This window comes from Diadema antillarum, unplaced genomic scaffold (genome assembly GCF_040938485.1).
Source record: "Diadema antillarum isolate AM-2024a unplaced genomic scaffold, OU_Dant_1.0 scf00000017, whole genome shotgun sequence".
NCBI lineage: Eukaryota > Metazoa > Echinodermata > Echinoidea > Diadematoida > Diadematidae > Diadema > Diadema antillarum.
The window spans coordinates 1,130,647-1,151,680 of record NW_027270906.1 but is presented as its reverse complement, the minus strand read 5'-3'; the positions used below and the strand labels follow the sequence as shown (position 1 = coordinate 1,151,680).

The following is a 21,034-nucleotide window of genomic DNA, read 5'->3' as shown; positions in this document are numbered from 1 at the left end:
TGACTTCGATGCAACTTCATGGGGAATGACTGTACATGAATGAACACAATATTGGACATGTAAATGCAAGTAACAATCATCATATAGTATTTAATTTCAAATATATATTTTATCTCTTCCTATATGCTAGTTAACCATGTCCACATGATGTCTTAATACTGCAGTAGTACAAAAGATAGACCACAAATATCTCAAGATAATGTTTAAATACCAGTAGTATATTTGTGCTCTCAGGATACACAGCCTCTTTTGACAACTTCCACGATCTGCAATCAGAATCAATGAGCAAGTTTACTGGTGAATTCAAATTTATGGACATTTTTCCTCCAAAGACCTCGTAACCTGCTTTTCCAACCATCCACACACCTATACCGTGTCTTTCAATACTCAAAATCCATTTTGCATGAATTAGTCATCGATAAGCCAGGCAAATCTAAGGCAAGCCTCGGACAAGCCTTCTGGTGGGTAGGCAAGGTATCCGTTCTATAAAGGTACGTAAAAATCTGAACATGCCAGTAAACTGGTCTATTACTAGGTGAGGCAAATGCTTATCTATTTCATGGGATGAAAGCATTTACAAAGTTACAAAGAAAAGACCTTACCAGCTATCAAGCTGGTTAATACAGATTGTGCTCTAAAGCCTGAAGAAATGAGAAATTGCTCTTTAAAAAACATGAGGTCCACAAACAAAGTACATGTATACAAGGTGTTCCCTCACAAACTATACACTGTAGGGACTGTCAGCCTAACATCCAGCCGAATCAGATATTTTACGATGCACATTTATTTACTATAACTAAATGCACTGGTTTTTATCTTGTCAAAATGAGCAGTACTGTGGCTAATGTTCTTAGAACTAACTTTAGATAGCTACCAATCCAAAAGCTGAGAAGAATGCACACCGCATCCATACACTCAGCAGCAGAGTAGGTGGGAATGTCAATTACAAACATTAATTGTGCTCTTTGAAGAAAGGAAAAACAAAATTAGAAAGACATGAGGTCAACTCTTTCTTTTCCACATTTACAACATATCAAATCAACGGTACAGAAAAAGACTTCAATGTTAGTATATAGTAATGATAAAATGAGTGAATATACATAATCACAAGACAGTAATTCCCTGACTGGCCAAAATGCATCATTTTTACAAAAAGTTACCAACTGTAGAAGCTAATTCCACAGCATGCACCTGTCAGACGGGGTGGCTTTAAACAGTCTGACCATGCATACTCATGTGGTATGGAAAATTTATATCCTAAATATATCCTGCATTGTATTTCTTTTGCTTACTGTTTGATAATGAATATAGACAACAGTGGATATCACATAATTTTTGTTTGTATTATGAACATGGATAAATCATCCAGAAATGAATTTTCAAACAACTCGATCAAAGGCCTATGGCTGAGTGGAGTAAAGAGGTACAAAAATAATAATATTCATATCATTTACAAAATTTTGCATTTTTTTTGTCTGCTGATTTCCACCATTTCCACCAAGGGTGAAAGTTCATTCATGCTTTATGTTGGTTTGAGGACAGACTCATCTAACTGAGGCAGTCTAATTCAAACATCTATGTTCTGGCACAGGGATGTAGAGTAATTTACCCTCTCATCTCTATGGACTACTGAAGCGATGCTGTCACAGTCTTTTATCAAAGCTTGGTGCTGGTTCCAAAACAAGATATCCTTTCACAAGACAAGGGTTTGTGCAATGGGTTGGAACAATGTACAAGCCCAGTTAGCAAATGCTGTGTTCACAGATATTTGAGATATGACAGGTGGTTTGGGACCAGTTTCCATGGCAATGACTAGATATGATGTCACACTTCGGTACTCTGTGATAAATCGTCAAGAGTTTGAACCCGCTTCAAAAACACAGGCAACAAAGTTCATCCTTAACTCATATTCTAAGTCCTGTCTGTTGGAACCAATCCTGATCGATCTTGTCAAGGTTAGCTTAGATTAACTCTTACCATGTACAACACACGTCATGGGGTGGTGTCAATGATATTTCCTCCAAAAATGCTCTTGCTCTCAGTGTAATTATAAACAACCAGCTAAAGATGCAACAACACACATATCAGCTGTAAGGCAGCTGTTTTCGGCATCCTCCAAATTCAGCAAAATACATAAATTTCTTATCAGGCAATCCACTGAGGAATTCATCCATGCTTATTGTATACCTTCAAAGTTATTGCAACAATTTATATTCTGGCTAACCTAACTCTACCCTTGTTCCCGTACAACATGTGCAGAGCGCATTAGCGCAATTTGTTAATAAATTCCAGAAACAAGAACACAATAATCCTGACTTTGTGTTGTGAATTTTCTCCATTGGCTTCCCATTGTTAAGTAAATGTATGTATCTTTAGAAACTGTTCGAAAGTGCAATATAGATGTAATATATTACTAGCATTAGTTTGATGTATCCTCAGTATATGATATTGACATCCTTATCATGGTCTGGGTCATTATAGAGTGGTCCACAGCCCCCTTTGAACCTCACACCCTCCGGGTAACAATGCCAAGTGTCGTCTGTCTCCATGAGCCAGGAGTGGAGCTGACTGGTCAGATTCTGGCGGACATCTTGGTGGGCGGGGTCATTGGCCAGGTTAACGACCTCATGTGGGTCATTCTGCAGGTCGTACAGTTCCCACTCATCCCGGTAGTAGTATTTGTCGAGAGTCTTGAACCAGTTGGTGGGCCTCCCGCTCTCGGTGTTGTTGAGGATCTCGAGGAACGTGGGGCATGCGTACAAATCCGTTGCCATGGGATATGGGGCGCGGTTGTTGAGATTGTGGATGAGGCGGGTAGCGGCGGTTGCGGATGACCCTCATCGGGTAGTACATGGTGACCTCGTGGAAGTTGTGGCTGGCGTAGACGTGATCCCAGCCAGTAGAGGGCTCACTCTGGGTCAACGGGAGCATGGAGTGCCCTGTCAACTTGGTGGCTGATTCTGTCTCCTTCTTGACTCCAGTCTGCTGTCCCTTTGAGGGTGAGCCCTCTTTACCGGGACTGGGGATCCCGAACCAGTCCAAGACTGTGGGAACTATGTCCATGGTACTTGTCATAGCATCGCTGACCTACAATGATATAAATATTACATTGTATTCAAGAGCAAGGTATATGTGGCCACCCTAATTATTTAAGACAAATTCAGATCAAAATCGGATGTTGATGAGAGTATTATAGCCCAATTATAGAGATGTACAAGATGCTTCACTCTAATGATGCAGATGACAGACAACCCTTTATCCTTTACAGAACTAGTTTGTGAAATCGAAAGCGACTCTCACACAGAAATGCATTCTCTCATACAAGTACAGAATAAAAGACAACTGTTGGAACCTTTACTCAGCAATACAGTCACAACTTATTCCATTTTTTTCTGTTTCAGATCATATCTACCCTACACTTTGCACTATATTACACTGACAGAGAGAGAGAGAGAGAGAGAGTTGAGATGGCTGAATAAATGGGATGTACAATTTACCTGTCCCCATCTATCCTTCACAAAAGGGTTAGAAACCAGCATTGGTTCGCCCATCCCGGGTTCAAATAGGTTGGTCTTGGCGTTGGGAAATGGGATGCCGTTGTCAGACGTGTAGATGATCAGAGTGTCATTCAGGTGACCAACTCTCTTCAGCTCAGCAAGTAACATTCCAATTCCTGCGAGTACCAATTAAGGAACACAAATGAGCTGAACTGACAAGGTCAAAGGTCAGACAGCTGATGACTATGCTATAAAAGTCAACTACTTCACAAAGCCTGACAGGAGGCCTCCAGTTCCAGTCCACAGGAATCTCAAATTTAGGACCACACACCACAGCATTCAATTCACCCAACAAATGAAAAATATCCTGTTATTATTGGTTTAAATATAACTTTGGCATTCTAGGAAATCCTGACATGTTCAATAGACACTGACATCTCGTCAGGACACATCTCATGTAAGATAACTCTACAAATAGAGTTGAACACAGTATGCTATATATCATCAAACCAAATTACATTCTAACACAATTGGGAGAAGGACAACATTTGGCAGAAATGAATGATACTTGTAAAAAATTCTCATCACTGAGTGCAGTTAAAATATACAGAATTGAATTATATTCAACACTTTATGACATCGAAGCAAAGTACAAAATCTGATTTCTTCTGAAAATCTTTACAAGATACAACCCTTGTAAATCTTCCTTTTCCATTCTATTAAAAAGTCAAATGCATTATGCATGTAGGGCATTTACTTTGTCGCTGCATAGGCAAATGAATATAAACATTCTAAAGTCGTGTAGTACGACTATGTAGTATAACGTGTAGGGCCTATTCCAGAGCACGTTGTGATTGTAAGTGATTACATAGTTCTCATCTCTTTCTTTATACATACTGTAAAAGTGGAAATTTCCGCGGTGTTGAAATTTTCGCGCATTTCACGCAACCAGAAGCTAGCGCGAAAATAAAAGCACGCGAATATTTTTGCGTGCCATATGTTCCAGTAGTTGACGTCTTGATTCCGCGGAATTAAAAACACGCGAGACTCTTCTTACCCAGCTACGTGCGAAAAATTAGTCGCGCGAAAATATCCACTTTTACAGTATGTATCCTCTTCCTTTTCCCTTCATTTCACTATTTTACTCCTCCTTTGAGACTTAATATTAACAGAATAACAGTTACAGGAAATGAAGAGGCATGGTGGCTCAATTGGTAAGGCCACCAACAATCAATCATGAGATCCCTGGTTGCAGCAGTGGTGGACCAAGGCATGGCAAAACAATATGACTATCACACAACACAAATATTTGCTTCCACTTACCAGAGTCGAGTCGGCTGAGTGAAGTGTACTGCTTGGTAATGTCCACCCTAGTGGTCAGGGTGTCCGGCAGGAAATAAGGAACATGGACATATTTTGGGTCATAGTACCGAGGTGTCCAGTCCTCGATGATCCCCATGCCTTTTTCTCCATTGCCGTATTTCTCACAGAACTCCCCGTATTTACCCCCGCAGCGGTGTGCATCATTGAAACCAACATACAGCATGAAGGGACTAATTTAAGTGCCAATGAACAGCAGCAGAGAAGAAAGAGATGAGAATCCAGTGAAATTGGCCAACAACAAGGGGCATTCCCTGATGAAATTACTTTATACAATGCATGCCTCCACAGAATATAGCAAAGCACAAAACAAAACAAAACAAAACCTTTTTCTTATTTCAGACTTACACAAAGTTTACTGTTAAATGTCTCATAACATGCAAAGGATGCTCTATCTTTTACAAAGAATGTAAAATATTTCATTTTTGGCTGTTCCAGTCTTTACAAAAGTTAGAAATTCAAGGGCAAGTCAGGATAACTTCACTGAAACATATTTTCTTGGTGTCCACAAAAAATTTAATTTGATGTCAAATGACTTGATTGCTATTAAACCGTAAAATACAGCATCAATGTCGACAACTACAACAACAAAAGTAAACTGATCAGAATGTCCCCGGGAGAAAGCCCACTCTCTTCTCTATCTGGGCAGCATTCCAGCCCTGCTGTCACTTTCTAACACACACAAGATGGAAAAAAAAATATTCACAATAACATTCATCTTCCTACAAGGCATCACATTATCTATCCCTTTAGCTGGGAGGCAAAGTTGAGATTAACTTGTCACATGCAAGGCTCAAGTGCCACTGTAGGGCTTGAACCCTAGGCCTTACTGAAATTATAGCAGGTAATGTGATTGAACCATGGTAAATACACATCTCGAGTGTTTCACTGTCAAATCAGGCAAAATTTTGCTTTTGTATGGTGCTCTCATGCATACCTCGTTTTATTTTGTGCAAAGAATTCCCGGACGTATAACTTCATCTGGGTGATGTTGCGGGCACACTGGAGTATGGGCAGCGTGTCGCTGTCCCGCTCAAAGTCGAACTTGTAGACATATGTTGGCCCCACATGTTTCTTTCCAATCATTCCTGTGAACAAACAGATAAACCCAGTAGTAATACACAATAATTGTCCATATAAAGTCATGTCCAATTTCTTCATGTACGTACACGTAGATACACAACATTCTACATCATCATCTCTGGCATCTTATACACACAAAAATTTCCGTCATCGTGAATCTTGCAGATAGTGGAACTTCACGATGATAATCCCAGACGAATCATTGACAATGTTTGCAACTTTTCACTCATTTGTGTACTTTGAGTTAATGATGTTATGTCAGCTGAAATATATGGGTCATTCCATGGGGTTGGGTCTTCTCTAGATTTTCATGTTGTGTAGGGAATAAAAGTCATATTCTGAAAAATTTATCAAATAATTGTCCGTGGTTTGCAGTTATTCTTGGAGAGAAATGTGTGAAGAATTATTTGATGAAAAAAAAACAAGCCTGTGTACAAATGTATTTTGTCTATGACTGTTTCACTAATGATGTCCCATGGTTTTTTGTGGTTTATGTTGTGACATAAATATATGCCATTTTCATGGCAATGTAAAACAGGAATAAACAACCTTTCAGCATTATGCCTATCATCATTAAGAGAGGCAAGGTGACTTCTACAAAGACTGTAAGGCACATAAACATTTGTAACAAAATAAGAACACCAGAGCATCTTCAAGCAACCTCATACCTATGTTACAAACGATGTCCATGGCAGTTTTTGTTGTAACATAGGTATAGCATGGTTTTACATACACTTCCAATCATAATATAATTAGAAACTTTATTTCTATAATGAGATTTATATTTCAGGAGTATTCTTATCCAAAAATTAGCATCAAAATCCTCCAAATAAACGAGAAAATACGGAACATATCACTGTACTTCAGTGCGATGTCCGGCCTCTTCGTGTAACGTAGGTAAGGAAAGACGCGTCTCGCGATAAAAAGAAGAGCTACTAACTTCAGCAATCGTATTTATGTCACTGGCAGTTCTCCCCCAATGGCAGAAAAACTACTCACAGCCAATATACACCTACCTGGACAGCGCAAGATCTGTTTTTCTGCCGTTGTCCATGTAACGTAGGTACAGGAGTTTTAATGTTTCTGATGTCAATTGGTAAGCTTTTACGCTATTTTACGAAAATAATAACATTTGTCATATTCTGTAACTCTATTAGAGGAAAAAAAACGACATCTTAACCTCTGAACTGGCCAAAAATACTGTGGACGATGATACTGTAGTCCCACATACTGAGATATTTGTTACAGGTTCATGTTCATAATTTTGATTGCCAAATTTTCTGTCCATGCCGGTCTCTGCAAAAGAGGCATATATTCCTCTCTTAGAAAACCATACAAAAGTATATCAGTGTATCTTCACTGCAATATAAAATTGTTTTACCTCCTGACTATTGTGAATTTTTGGACCCTTTTGTCATTAGGTATCTACCAAGGTAGACGTGCTATAGTTAGTATTAATCACTATATACTAGTTAGAAAACGTAGATGTCCAGACTGCATCTGAACTAGAGAAATAGAGTTTGCCTTATTTTGCTGGTGATATTGAGGGAACTAGGAGCTGTGAAATTCTTTCTCTTTAACAGATTTACTTCGAAAATGTCAATGTTTTCCTTCCAAGATTTCACTGATCTGTTAGATGCTCTGATGAAGTTGCTAACATTTCACAAGGATTCACCATTTCCATTCCATGTTCACCCACTGTGAAGTCTCAAAGCTAAAATGCCAGTGTCCTATTCAGTTTGGGTAGGTAGTGGGTAGGAAAGGCTTCAATAAAATTATGAACCCCAATCAAAATTGGACTATTATTGCTCTACACTATCATTCAAAAAGAGGGCGACAATTTCGATGGGGGATGAATATAAAATAGGGCCTAGTATTATTTTGGGAGTCTATTAAGGACCATAACCGTAAACGTAACCCTGACCCTAGCCCTAACCTTAGCTAGGACACTGGGGGCAGCGACCTGCCCTTCCTACAGTGTAGCTTGCATCTGAAAACAAGTTTTTAGCATAGAGTATGAAAATGATATTTTCCTATGTTTTACATGCTATATTATTATTATTAATATTTACATCATTTTAAGCATAACCCATTTTTTTTTTCAATTTTGGTGGGAGGTACACATGGAACTCTAGCTAATGGGTATGCCAAGAGGTAGAAATGTAAGCAAAATTGTTAAAATTATTTAATTCCATTCATAAACACACAGATACATCAACAGGAATATATAGTCAACCCCGACAAAAATTTTCTTTTAATTCTTTTATTCTATTTCTCTTTACACCTTTTGTTCAGTTTTTTTTTATGAATCTGCCATGGCTCCTCCTCTACCACCGCTACGTGTTAAACTACATGAAAGAGTGAAAAGGACACATCCACAGCACTCCACAAACAGAGAGGAAGCCGACAAAGCAACACCCAAGAAGAGCGAATGTAACAAACTAGACAAGAAGAAAACTGCACAGAGGGAAAATGGACAGAAGAAAAACAAAAATCGAGGGCTAAATGGACATTGGACAAAAGAGCAGAAATTAATTTCAAACAAAGAACATGGAAAAGACAAGAAGACTTGTCTGATTTCTCTTTATTAGTTTTCTTAGTTAGTTGACAACTAGTTGATGATGTTGTTAGTGTATATTAGGTCAAATTGTGTAAAGCTTCACTTTCTTCTTCTTCTTCTGATTAAGTCTGCCTTCTTTCATATCAGAGTTACAAAGAATTGAAGTCTGTGTAACATAGGTATTGTTCCACAGGTGTGCAGTAGATATAATTCCAAAGAACTGTTACAATAGTGTTATTTGTGGGAACATACATAAAGTCTATATGTGTAGGTTTTAACATCTCACACCACAATAAAGGAAATCAGTTGATATGTCGTAGTGTACCTATGTTACAAAGACATACTGTCCGTGTAACATAGGTAGTACACCGTGGGCGAGGTTGTTGTCTGAAAACCCCTGATTATAACAATAAAATCATGTTTTCACTTGAATACCCATACAAATCACTTGCTTCAATTGTGGTGCTTTTAAGAATATTGTCATTGTATCACTCTTGATGAAAAAGTTAAACCTTTGATTGAAATTGTTAATGGTTTGTAGAAAAAAACATGTTAATAAAAGTGGCTTGCAGTTGACATCAGAACATACAATCTTACAATAATGATCTCATGCGCCTGTTAAATAACATGTTGATGTGCTATGGACGAAAAAAATGTGGATGTGTTCATTGTTATCATTTCAGAACACAAAATGATGAAGGATGTCAACAAATGAAGTCCGTGTAACATAGGTATTTTGCCATACCTGTTTACCCATGCTGACTGAAAGTGTGCGAAGTAATAAACAGATTTCTAGTGGAATATGTTGAAGAATGGGAGTAACAAATCAGGGGGAAAAAGGAAATTTCAATTTACCCAACTTGAATTTTCAACTTGTATGTCACAATTTCAGTCCCAACCCCATGGAATTGCCCATATATAAATGTTGCATGAAAACAATACTCCTTTTTGCATCATGTATTTTCAAAAGCACTAGCCATTACATAAGATCACTGATAATGCATATGATTCAAGTTTCCAAGAATAATTCAGGTCAGAGATACAGAGTAAGAAAAAGATGCAGAAAAATATGTGTGCAGCAGTAGTTTCTCATTGCTTACCTGTGTGTATACCGTATGGCGCCAGCAGCAAGGGAAGGCTCTTGACGGTATCAAAAGACATGAAGTGGTTCTCCTGGTGGTGCAGACCATACATGCCATTCTGGTGCTGCGGCATACCGGTCAGGATCACCGACCGACTCGGGGAACAGCTGCTGACGGACGTGTAGGCATTGCGGATCGTCACGCTCTGCTCGGCCAGACGCGCCATATTCGGCATCTTGCAGGCAGTGTTGTTATACACCGATGTCTCAAACCCAACATCATCGGCTTTTGGTGTATGATGTGTGTTTGTTTGGATGTTTTTGTGATGATGATAGATAGGAGATGGTGTGAAATAGATGGAATGCATTATGAGATTTACAAGCAGCTGCATGAAATATTTCAACATCATTTTCAAAAACTTTGCAAGCAAGATAACTCATTATTTCAATGAAGTCTGAAAAATGAATACTATCATGGTATCTCATAACTTACCTTGGGATTTTCATGCATATCCATCACACACACACACACACACACACACACACACACACGCACACACACATACAAAGAGATCTATGGTATATTTTGTTGACAACTTAAAAGTGATCTAGACATAGATTTTGATAGGCAGGAGCAGGAGCAATAGGCTTTGTGATATGAGGGGGGAAGGAATGCATTGCTGTTGACAAAAATAAATTGTTAAGTGTATCTTATTCATGAAAGATTATGTAAAGGACTTCCCCACAGACAAGGTTTCTAAAAACATTACACAGACGTTGTTTGGTAAATCAACAGAATCTAACTTGCTTTGGGTTTATATCACAATCTCATTATTATACAGCAAGAGAACTCTCATGTCATGCAATAGTTTCTTGAACTTGCTAAAAAAAAAGAATTGTCCATCATCTGAATACTACATGCCTCCTACCATATGGCTCAATTATAACTTCTTTTCATTCTCAATGTGCCATCAGATATTGGTTGTACTGCAGTCTCTGCCATATGACTACATGTTATGAAGAAAACTTAGAACTGCAAACATATCAGCAGTACCAATGACACCTAGGCAAAGTTCATATCATGGAAGACAATTGATTTTAAGCTGAAACCTAGACAAATCAAATCAACACTTGAAATTCTAGATTTTATTTGAAAACCCTGCTCGAATAAACATTCTACTCTGTTTAAATTGACTTAAAAGGTGACAAGGTGCAGGTGAAATGCGCATCTCAGTTTCACACACAGAATACACACACACACACACACACTTCATGATCAGGACATAAACAAATGGCACAAATTATGTCAATAAACTCTCAAAAGATTCAAAGGAACTGATAGAACCATGAGTGACATTATGTGGATACAGACAAAGAATCATTATTAATTCAGTGGCCAAAGGGCACTGGTTCTACATACATCTTTGGAGAGATATCATTATTTGATGATCTAGAAGTATTGTCAATACAAAGTACTTTTTATAAATATGATTGTAATCTTTATCTCCAGCAAAGTATTGTCTGTCTGCTAAAACCTGTGATGTCATGTTGAGCTCAGGGGCCGGCGGAGCGTTTTCAGAAGTGGAGGGGCCCACTTCTGGGTTTCACGAGCGAGCTAACAAGTAAAAAAAAAAAAAGAAAAGGGTCTTCAGCTCATCTCTCCCCTTCCACTTCCGGGTTTCTTCAGCTGACAAGCAAAAAAATAAAAAAAATTTAAAAAAGGTCTTTAGCTCATCTTTCTCCCTCCACTTCCGGGTTTCTTCAGCTGACAAGCAAAAAAATTTAAAAATTTAAAAAAAGGGTCTTCGGCTCATCTTTCTCCTTCCACTTCCGGGTTTCTTCAGCTGACAAGCAAAAAAAAAAAAAAAAAAAAGGGGGGTTTTCAGCGCAAAAACATAACCTTACCGCGCTCACACTTCAACATCTCTATCTATTTCTTTTTAGTGCCACTTACGTACTTCAGGGTTAAAAAAAAAGTTGGGGGGGGGGGGGCCCAAAGTGATGACACCTTATTTATTCCTTTGTATGGTGCACAAAAAGTGAGGGGGGGAGGGCCGAGCCCCCCCTCCGGTTCCGCCGGCCATGGAGCTGATTGACAAACACAAATTCACATATTACTTAATACAGCAACAAAAACCTTCACTGTAATCACATTTATGCTTAAACACTTATCAAATTTTCATCCTTCACAAATGTAATATTGTTGCTTTTCCAATACTTTACTAGAATCTAATTAGTTCTGGCAAATTAAAGGCAAACTTAGAACTTTGGTCCCTTTGTCTTCTATTCTTCAGGTATTTTTTTTTTTCTTAGTTCTGATTGTGAATTTTACAGTTTCTGTCATTTCACTTTCAATCATCTTTCTTAATCCTCAAGGGGATAGCATCTTATGTAGCCTATCACAGTGATGACAAATTTGGTTTGTATACAGCTCAGTGTAAACTTTAAGAAAAAGTATCTTCAAACACATTTTTATTACATACGCTGGGCCGGGTGAATAGAAATTGCTGAACACATTCTGTTGAAATGAAGCCAGTCAGGCCAGGGAGCATGAGGGGTATACTATGAGATTGCATGAGTACACTCGCTAAATGGTATTTGGCATTGTGTCCACAGATTCTCATTTACACATATTGTAACTCAATGTGTCATGCAAGAAAAGGCAAATTTCTCAATAATATTCACTCATTTTAGTTGATACATATTCAAAGGATAATCTTTCATTCTTTGTATGTGTTGTTTTTAGGAAGAGTTCCTGTTTGTGTATTGTAATGCTTAAAGACTTTATCTGGTAGACCACTAGCCCCGGAGACCGCGCCTGGCGGCGCGGTCCTGGCGGCTTCCCCGCAGTTTCGCTTCGTAAATGTGAGAATAACGAATAGCTCCCCTATTCTGTGCGCTTGTGCAAGTGATTGTGAATTCTGTGAACATCGGTGAGCTGCTTATAAGACATCATTTTGTGCATCACAAGCAATGAAATGCATCAAACAGTCGCCGATGATAGTCATTTAGGTTTCATCGACCCATGTAAGTATTCCTAGTAGTTTCTGTTGAAAAATTAAGGAAATATAGCGCCGCAAAGGCACCCGTTTGTTCAACATGAAGATCTGAATGGGAGCACGGCGCAGCCGCCACACGCAGTGGCGGCTGTCGCAGTTAGTAGACCACTAACTATACACAGCCCAGTCGCTGTATTCGCACAGCGTACTAACAGCGTCTGGTCGGGCTAGTAGACCACCTTCTGTGGATTCCTTTCTAAAGTCAAAACGCGATTGACCTGATGTACACAGCTCACCGGATGCCAAGTTCCAAAAAATTTTATGAGTGAGATTTTCATGACTCGGCATCTCGGCATGCAAATGTGCGCGCGAGCGAGGGTGTGGGAGGGGTCCCCCCCCCCCCCCCCCCCCCCCCCCCCCCCCCCCCGTGGCCTCCCACGGTAGGGAGCTTTTTCAATTTTTAGCTCTTAATGGTGCGATCAGGTGCATACTTAAGTGACTATTTTTTGCTTATTTTGAAAGACAAAAGGGAATATATACCTTCAATTGCAACTATCACTTTAATCTTTTGAGCTATGCTCATTATTATAGGCCCAAGTTGCAGACTTCGCCCGATGCGTGAGAAAAATGGGTGTCATGCGTGAGATCGTGAGATGGCCCCTAAATGCTTGAGTCTCACGCAGAATGCGTGAGACTTGGTAGCTCTGAGCTCACAGGCCTCTATACTAGCCCCGCTGTGCACAAACAGGGAGCTCCAGAGGAGGTGGGGGTGGGAATAGAAGGTCTCTGCCATCCCGACCAGACGACGTGCTCCAGCGTCTCTGCATATGGGCTAGGCTGTGTGTAGTATAAACTCACGCCACCACAAACCACTCATTACTTTGCAATACGTGAACTTACCAATGATAACAAGAACATTCCGCTTATCGTTCACGTTCACAGCATACGTCGTTATACACAGTGCAGTAATTATGAGCACTAGAAGTGGCTGCGACTTCATTTTGTTCTGTTGTTGTCAAGGTCCACTGCGAAAAAAAGTTGACTTTTTCCACCACACAATACACCAAGGGCAAGGAAGTGCACTGTGGTACATGGTAGCTGTACAGAACGTCCAGCGCGCAGCGCCAGCATGCAGAGCATAGCAGCGCAGAGAGATTATATAAATACATTGTATAAGGATGTCAACAAAAGTGAACCGGAGCCCTGTGTGCGCCGCCCATCCTCCTCAAGCAAGACGGTCAAACCAAGGAGGTACTAGGCAAGCTTGCCTAGTACCTCCTTGGTCAAACCAGGGAGGCGTGAAGAGAAACCTTCGGAGGTCTGGGTACATCGATGTACGATGTACGGATCATGTAAACACAAAAGACATCTACTGGAGTTCTCTACACCAAAGAGTATAAAAGGGCTTTTGTACTCTTTGATCTACACTTCCCAGGTCAGGATCATGGTCATGCTATTATATATTTATGCTCATCATCACCGACCGATCACAGTCGCGTAAAACGGTCACATGTGGTCACAATTTGATGGGAATGCACATAATTTATCATTATTAAAAACTAGTAATGTAGCGTAAGAGCACTACCAACAAGATGATAATACACTCTTCTGATTTATAACATAAAGTATCGAAAATGTAATATGTGATGATGATGTAACTCATTGGCCTACTTATCAAGACATATAGCAGGTCACAAATGTAGGTTTGACGAATAAGAATATCTTGTATGCGGGTCTACTAAATTAGTAAGACTAAGCAGAGAAAGTACCGGATGAAGAGAGAACGAAGAAGAAGAAGAAGAAGAAGAAGAAGAAGAAGAAAAAAAAAGGTATCCAGGTAAATCCGCGGAAAACGAGAAGAGTACAACGGAGGGCTAATTATATTGAAATTTGGAGGGGAAAAAGTGTTGTGCTTTAATTTGGAAACGGGGAGGGGTCCGGCTGGTGCATGCAACCGTGATGATTGTGATGGTGGTGGCAGGAGGTGGGAAGAAAAACCTTCCTGGTGGTGGTGATAGTGGGCGGGGATGATATCAGATGGAACTCGATGTTACGCGTTATTTTTTTGCTCTCTCTCTCTTTCTGGCAGCTGCTTTAACACCAGCCGGCAGCGTCGCGAAAATGTGTCTAAATCCATGGGCGTCACCAGGGGGGGTGCGTTGGGTGCGAACGCACCCCCCTTCAGATCCTTTAAAAAAAAAAAAAAATCAGTCTGCGAGCGACCTCAACGCCGGACGCTAAATAATTACTCTTTTCTATTTTTTTTTTCATATTTTGCACCAGGAACACACACACACACACACACACACACACACACACACACACACACACACACACAAAATCAATTCGCACCCCTGGTTCTGGCAGCACTGATTTTATACATATCTATTAGTATTCTACAGTGTTTACTATTTATCGACCGTACTGTACATCCCTACGATACCGAGCACTTTTACACGTTTGCATGTACGTGTGCTACTTACAAGTACATAGTAGGGTCTATGTACATTACTTCTGACCAATCCATATTGCCAGCCCAAGAGCGAGCCTTAGCCTCATTAAAAAAAGATGAAAAAAAAATGGAGGGGCAAGCATATTATTTTGCCCACCCCCCCTCCATAATTCCAGAGACGAGAAGATTTTCTTATCTTTTTTTTTGACCGAAAAACAAAAAGTTACCCCCATAAAATATTGGAGGGGCAAGCATATTTTAATTTTGCCCCCCCCCCCCCATAATTAATAATTCCCGAAATGAGAAATTTTCTGGCTTTTGAAATAAAACAAAAATGTTGCCCCCATAAAAATATTGGAAGGCAAGGGCACCATTTGCCCCACCCCACATGATCATAATTCCCGCGATGAAAGATTGTCTTGCTTTTTTGTTAGAATTCAAGAAATCTGTCCAATTATTTCACCCAAAAGCAGTGGCGTAAGTACGGGGGGGGGGGGGGGGGTGCGCCCCCTCATAATCCGCTGGTAAAAAAAAAAGACTTACCGAAATAGTAATTCAAGTGTTAGTAAACTGCTTTTGAATGAAAGGGTGATCAAGAAATAAGATATTTTTCTATGATTTCTTTTAACCATAATTAGATAGGTATATAGTGTGAAACATTGTTCAAAAAGCCCGGACCCGACAAAAGATTGTGATTCAGCGTGATTCCTGGTTGGCATTCTGCATATAAGCAGGATGTGCGCAGTGTACTCAGTACATCCGAACGAAGAGTCGCTACAATGTTGCGCAATGTGATGTAGAATGTACAGCACCTTTGTACTTTACGCTTCGTTATATCAAAGCTAGATCATTGCTTTTGCAGTGTTGCTTCACATACTAGTCTATGTAAAAATGTCTTGCATTGCCGATAAATAGACTTGACCTGGGCTAATTTCTAACTTTTCCATGTATATATAATACACACACACAAACAAACACGCACAATTAGTTTAGGGGATGCTCTAAAGTGCAGATTTTGGACATCCTTTCCCCGGTTGGTCACTTCGACGCCACCTCGCTGGTCATACCTCCCCCAGTCATGAACATAAACCCACACCCTTGACTACCAGTGGCGGATCCAGGGGGAGGGGCGCACCGGGCGCACCGGGCGTCCGCCCCTCCCTTTAATTTCCAAAGCGAAAAAAAAATAATAATATAGGTTCAAACGGCAGTTTTTGGACGGTAAAATGTCAACATTTTCAAGCTCGCTCGCTCCTCTCGCTCGCATTTAGTCGTAATGCCATTCTCCTGAAGTTGCTGCCAGTAATTGCCGGCAGTTGCGCCTGGTGCGCCCCCCCTTAATTTCCAAAGCGAAAAATTATAGCTACAAACGGCAATTTGGGGACTGTAACAATGTCAAAATTTTCAAGCTCGCTCGCTCCGTTCGCTCGCATTTAATCTTTATGCCATTCTTCTGATGTTGCAAGATACCAGTAATTGCCTGCAGTTGCGCCCGGTGCGCCCCCCCTTAATTTCCAAAGCGAAAAAATATGGCTGAGAACGGCAGTTTTTGGACTGTAAAATGTAAAATTTTCAAGCTCGCTCTCTTCGCTCGCTCGCATTTAATCGTTATGCAATTCACCTGATGTTGCTGCCAGTAATTGCCAGCAGTTCCGCCCGGTGCCCTTCCCCTTTAATTTCCAAAGCGAAAAAATATGGCTAAGAAAAGAACGGCAGTTTTTGGACTGTAAAATGTAAAATTTTCAAGCTCGTTCGTTCTGCTCGCTCGAATGTAATCATTATGCCCTCCTGATATTGCTGCCAGTATTTGCCAGCAGTTGCGCCCGATGGGCCTCCTTAAATATAGAAATATACCTACAAACGGCAGTTTGTTTTTTACTGTAAAATGTCAAATTTTCAAGCTCGCTCGCTCGCATTTATCTCCTGATGTTGCTGCCAGAAATTGCCGGCAGTTGCGCCCGGTGAACCCCCCCCCCCCCACCTCCTTTAATTCCAAAGCGAAAAAATATGCCTCCAAATGGCAGTTTTGGGACTGTAAAATATCAAAATTCTCAAGCTCGCTCTCTTCGCTCGCTCGCATTTAAATGTTATTCCATTCACCAGATGTTGCTGCCAGTAATTGCCAGCAGTTGCGCCTGGTGCGCCCCTTAATTTCCAAAGCAAAGAAATACGGCTACAAACGGCAGTTTTGGGACTGTAAAATGTCAAAATTTTTAAGCTCGCTCGCTCGCTCGCTCGCATTTAGTTGTTATGCAATTCTCCTGATGTTGCTGCCAGTAATTACCGGCAGTTGCGCCCGTTGCGCCCCCACCCCTCCTTTATTTCCAAAGCGAAAAAATATGGCTCCAAATGGCAGTTTTGGGACTGTAAAATGTCAAAATTTCCAAGCTCGCTCTCTTTGCTCGCTCGCATTTAATCATTATGCCATTCACCTGATATTGCTGCCAGTAATTGCCAGCAGTTGCGCTCGGTGCGACCCCTCTTAATTTACAAAGCAAAAAATTATGGCTACAAACGGCAGTTTTTGGACTGTAAAATGTCAAAATTTTCAAGCTCGCTCGCTCGCTCGCTCGTATGTAGTCGTTATGCAATTCTCCTGATGTTGCTGCCAGTAATTACCGGCAGTTGCGCCCGTTGCGCCCCACCCCTCCTTTATTTACAAAGCGAAAAAATATGGCTCCAAATGGCAGTTTTGGGACTGTAAAATATCAAAATTTCCAAGCTCGCTCTCTTTGCTCGCTCGCATTTAATTATCATGCCATTCACCTGATATTGCTGCCAGTAATTGCCAGCAGTTGCGCTCGGTGCGCCCCCCTTCATTTACAAAGCAAAAAAAATATGGCTACAAACGGCAGTTTTTTGGACTGTAAAATATCAAAATTTCCAAGCTCGCTCGCTCCGCTCGCTCGTATGTAGTCGTTATGCCATTCCCCTGATATCGCTGCCAGTAATTTGTCGTTTCACACCGTCATTCCATAATCCACTTATAAGGGATGCAACCCTCTCCGGCACTTCCACACCCTCCCCCCCCCCCCCCCCCCCCCCCCCGATGAAATCCTAGCTACCGGCGCGCCGTTGCCCTTTCCCCGCTTGGTTTCCCTCAAAAAACAGTAAAAGTCTAGGGATTGAGAGCTTCCTATATTCCAAATGTCTGTCCAAAAAAATCTCGTAAACATTTAGTGTCAAAACGCACCCCCCTTGAAAAAAAGCTGGTGACGCCCCTGAAATCATTCTACAGCGCAGCGGTGTGACCTTGAAATGGTCTCTCGTGCCGTGTTCGAGGACTGGTTTTCAATCTGCGATATTTCACTTCATGTGCATGATATCAAACCAGGTTTTTTTGCAGATGATCAGCGAAATTCTGAATTTTTCAAAAATCATAATATCAAGTAGAAAAGACTGCGATAACATTTTATAATTTCACATCAAAAATAGTGTTGAAAAAAAAATAATTCAATTCAAAATCATCCGGTAAATTTCACTTTTCTAGACAATGAGCCAATAAAAAAACATCACGAAATGGGGGGAAATGTATCAATCAATCGAAAAATGTAACTCTTTATGGGTCATTTCGTGTAGATGGGTCAGGATCCAGCAAAATCTAGAGCAACTACACTGTCAACTAGCCCTAATGAAGACAATCCGATTTTCTTGTGCTGTGATTGGTCGATTACCGTCTGCAGAGGCTGCCATGAATGACGTCATAGTGAATCTCCACTTACGGCTTCTGCTTTTGCCGGGCCCGACGTAAAACTAACTGTTTATAGACTAACATCAAACCATTTTGAAGTTGATTTGAACACTTATTATCACATTTCAGTATGTATCTCGTCTTTTGATGAGTCCAATCGATCAAAATAAATGAAGGAATCGACAGAAGAATGTGAATATATACAGAGTGCAAACACGAACCCGTCAGTGTAGTCCCAAGTATTCGTTTTGCAGTGTTGCGATTGCAGCAAAAACGGTAACTGCACCGAACACTCGCTGCGGTGAACCACAGAAGCAGGTATTTCCGTAAGAAGTATCACGTGTATATCTATACGTGCCTATGATTGTTATGAACTAGTAGTAGTACACTGTAGTAGCTATAGTAGTAGTAGTAGCACTAGTAGTAGTACTAGTACACTGTAGTAGCTATAGTAGGAGTGGGCTACTAGTACATTACAATTGTAGTAGTACTAGTACACTTGTAATACCATACCAGTAGTGCCAGCAGCAGCAGCAGCCAGTGGTAGTAGTCCAGCATAGGTGTACTTGTATTTCTCTGGACACTTGTGTGAATGGGTGCATTGGTCATTGTAGTGTCCAGATGACAAGACGGTACATAGGCTGTGGTAACTAATCACTGATGGGACTCAGAGAATGACGATAGTCAAAGCAAGCTGGCTTCCTTGCGGATCTGTTACGTTCTTAGATATTTAAATACAATGTATATATCTTTCATATTTTATTATTATTATTATTATTTTTTTACATTTCATCTTTTGTCTCTGGTGGATGGAAGCAAGCTGCTAGCAAGACAAGAGAACAAAAGCTGAAAATCTACTATGGATTGTACAGATTGATGTATGTGTACTCGAGCCTTTTTATCAAAACAGAAAAAAGTAATCATCAGTGTAGCATTCATTAATTTACACCGATTTGAAATCCACATTCAAAATCCACAAGACACGACTTTCACACTCTTGCTTGTTTTCCCCTCCTTAAACTGGACATCTCTCTCTTTCTTTCTCTCTCCTCTACCCAGTTTCCACAACGCTCTTCAGTCATTCTGCATTATCTTTTCAACTACTTGGCAGTATAGGATGACAGGAAAAAACTTTTCATTATCATACGGATTACCCTAAAGTTCATAACAAACTAACAAAATATTGTAAACATTATTGCTCTTTGTTAAACAGGATGTGATGCAAAAAAAAACAAAACAAAAACATTTCTGTTGGCAAGGTTGGTTGTTTACATCTTTTAAGGCACATGTACCACTAGTACTACATGTATTTGGCAAGAACAGCATATATATATGATATATATATATATATATATATATATATATATATTGTCGCTGGGGCGACAAGACCACGTATCTACAAAATGTCAACGGTTCAGGAGAGCCAAAAAACATGGCGGCCAAAGCACTGTAGCGAATGGGATAGCCTTTCCTTTGACATGCCGTGGTGGCTTCATTTTTGGAGTAAGACAGTTGGGATTTGGACAGGACATCACTTAACCCATTATTTGACCATTAATCCAAAAAAGTCATTTTCACCAAAATTGCAGATACAAGGTCTTGTCACCCCAGCGACGGACTATTATACAGTATATGAAAGATGGCGAAGTAGAGTAGTAATGCATTTCAGTCCAACAGCGCTATTTATTCAGGCTGAATTTTTGAAGAATACAAGTACATGAATGTCTTCCTCAGGGTTCACAATAACAATTATGAAAATAAACAAAATGAATATTTCCTTTAAAGTGGTAGTCATGGGGAATGCTTATGGCAATGCCAGAGTGTGGTATCTGAGTAGAGGCATTGTGCGTTTCTTATGAGCATGCTGACTTGCAGTCAAGATCAATTTGTATTATTATGATGTAATAATGATAGCAACCACATGAATTTGTACATGCTTAACCAAGCAGATCATCAACACATGTAAGTGTATCATACATAAGTGGTAGTCATAGGAATGATTGTGACAACACGCGTATTTCTCAGTGTAATAACTCAGCTGTATATAACTCACATTTTCATAGACTGAGGTATCTGATGTCCAACATTTCGTTATTCCAGTTCTCTCCCAATCTTATACGTGTCTTTAAAAATGTTGGCTACATGCCTGGTATCTATTATACATACAATATAATACCATACCAAGGAGGCTTAGTACCTCCTTTGTCATACACAGCTACTGTACTCTCAGTGATACAGCTGTATTTGTACTTTCCTTTTCACATACATAAAAGCTTTGTAAGAGAATGATT

General features: G+C 40.1%; 1 pseudogene; it reads right to left on the bottom strand.

The window, feature by feature from the left end:
• Positions 1–2,135: 2,135 nt before the first annotated feature.
• Positions 2,136–13,672, bottom strand: LOC139727110 (N-sulphoglucosamine sulphohydrolase-like; annotated as a pseudogene).
• Positions 13,673–21,034: the final 7,362 nt, after the last annotated feature.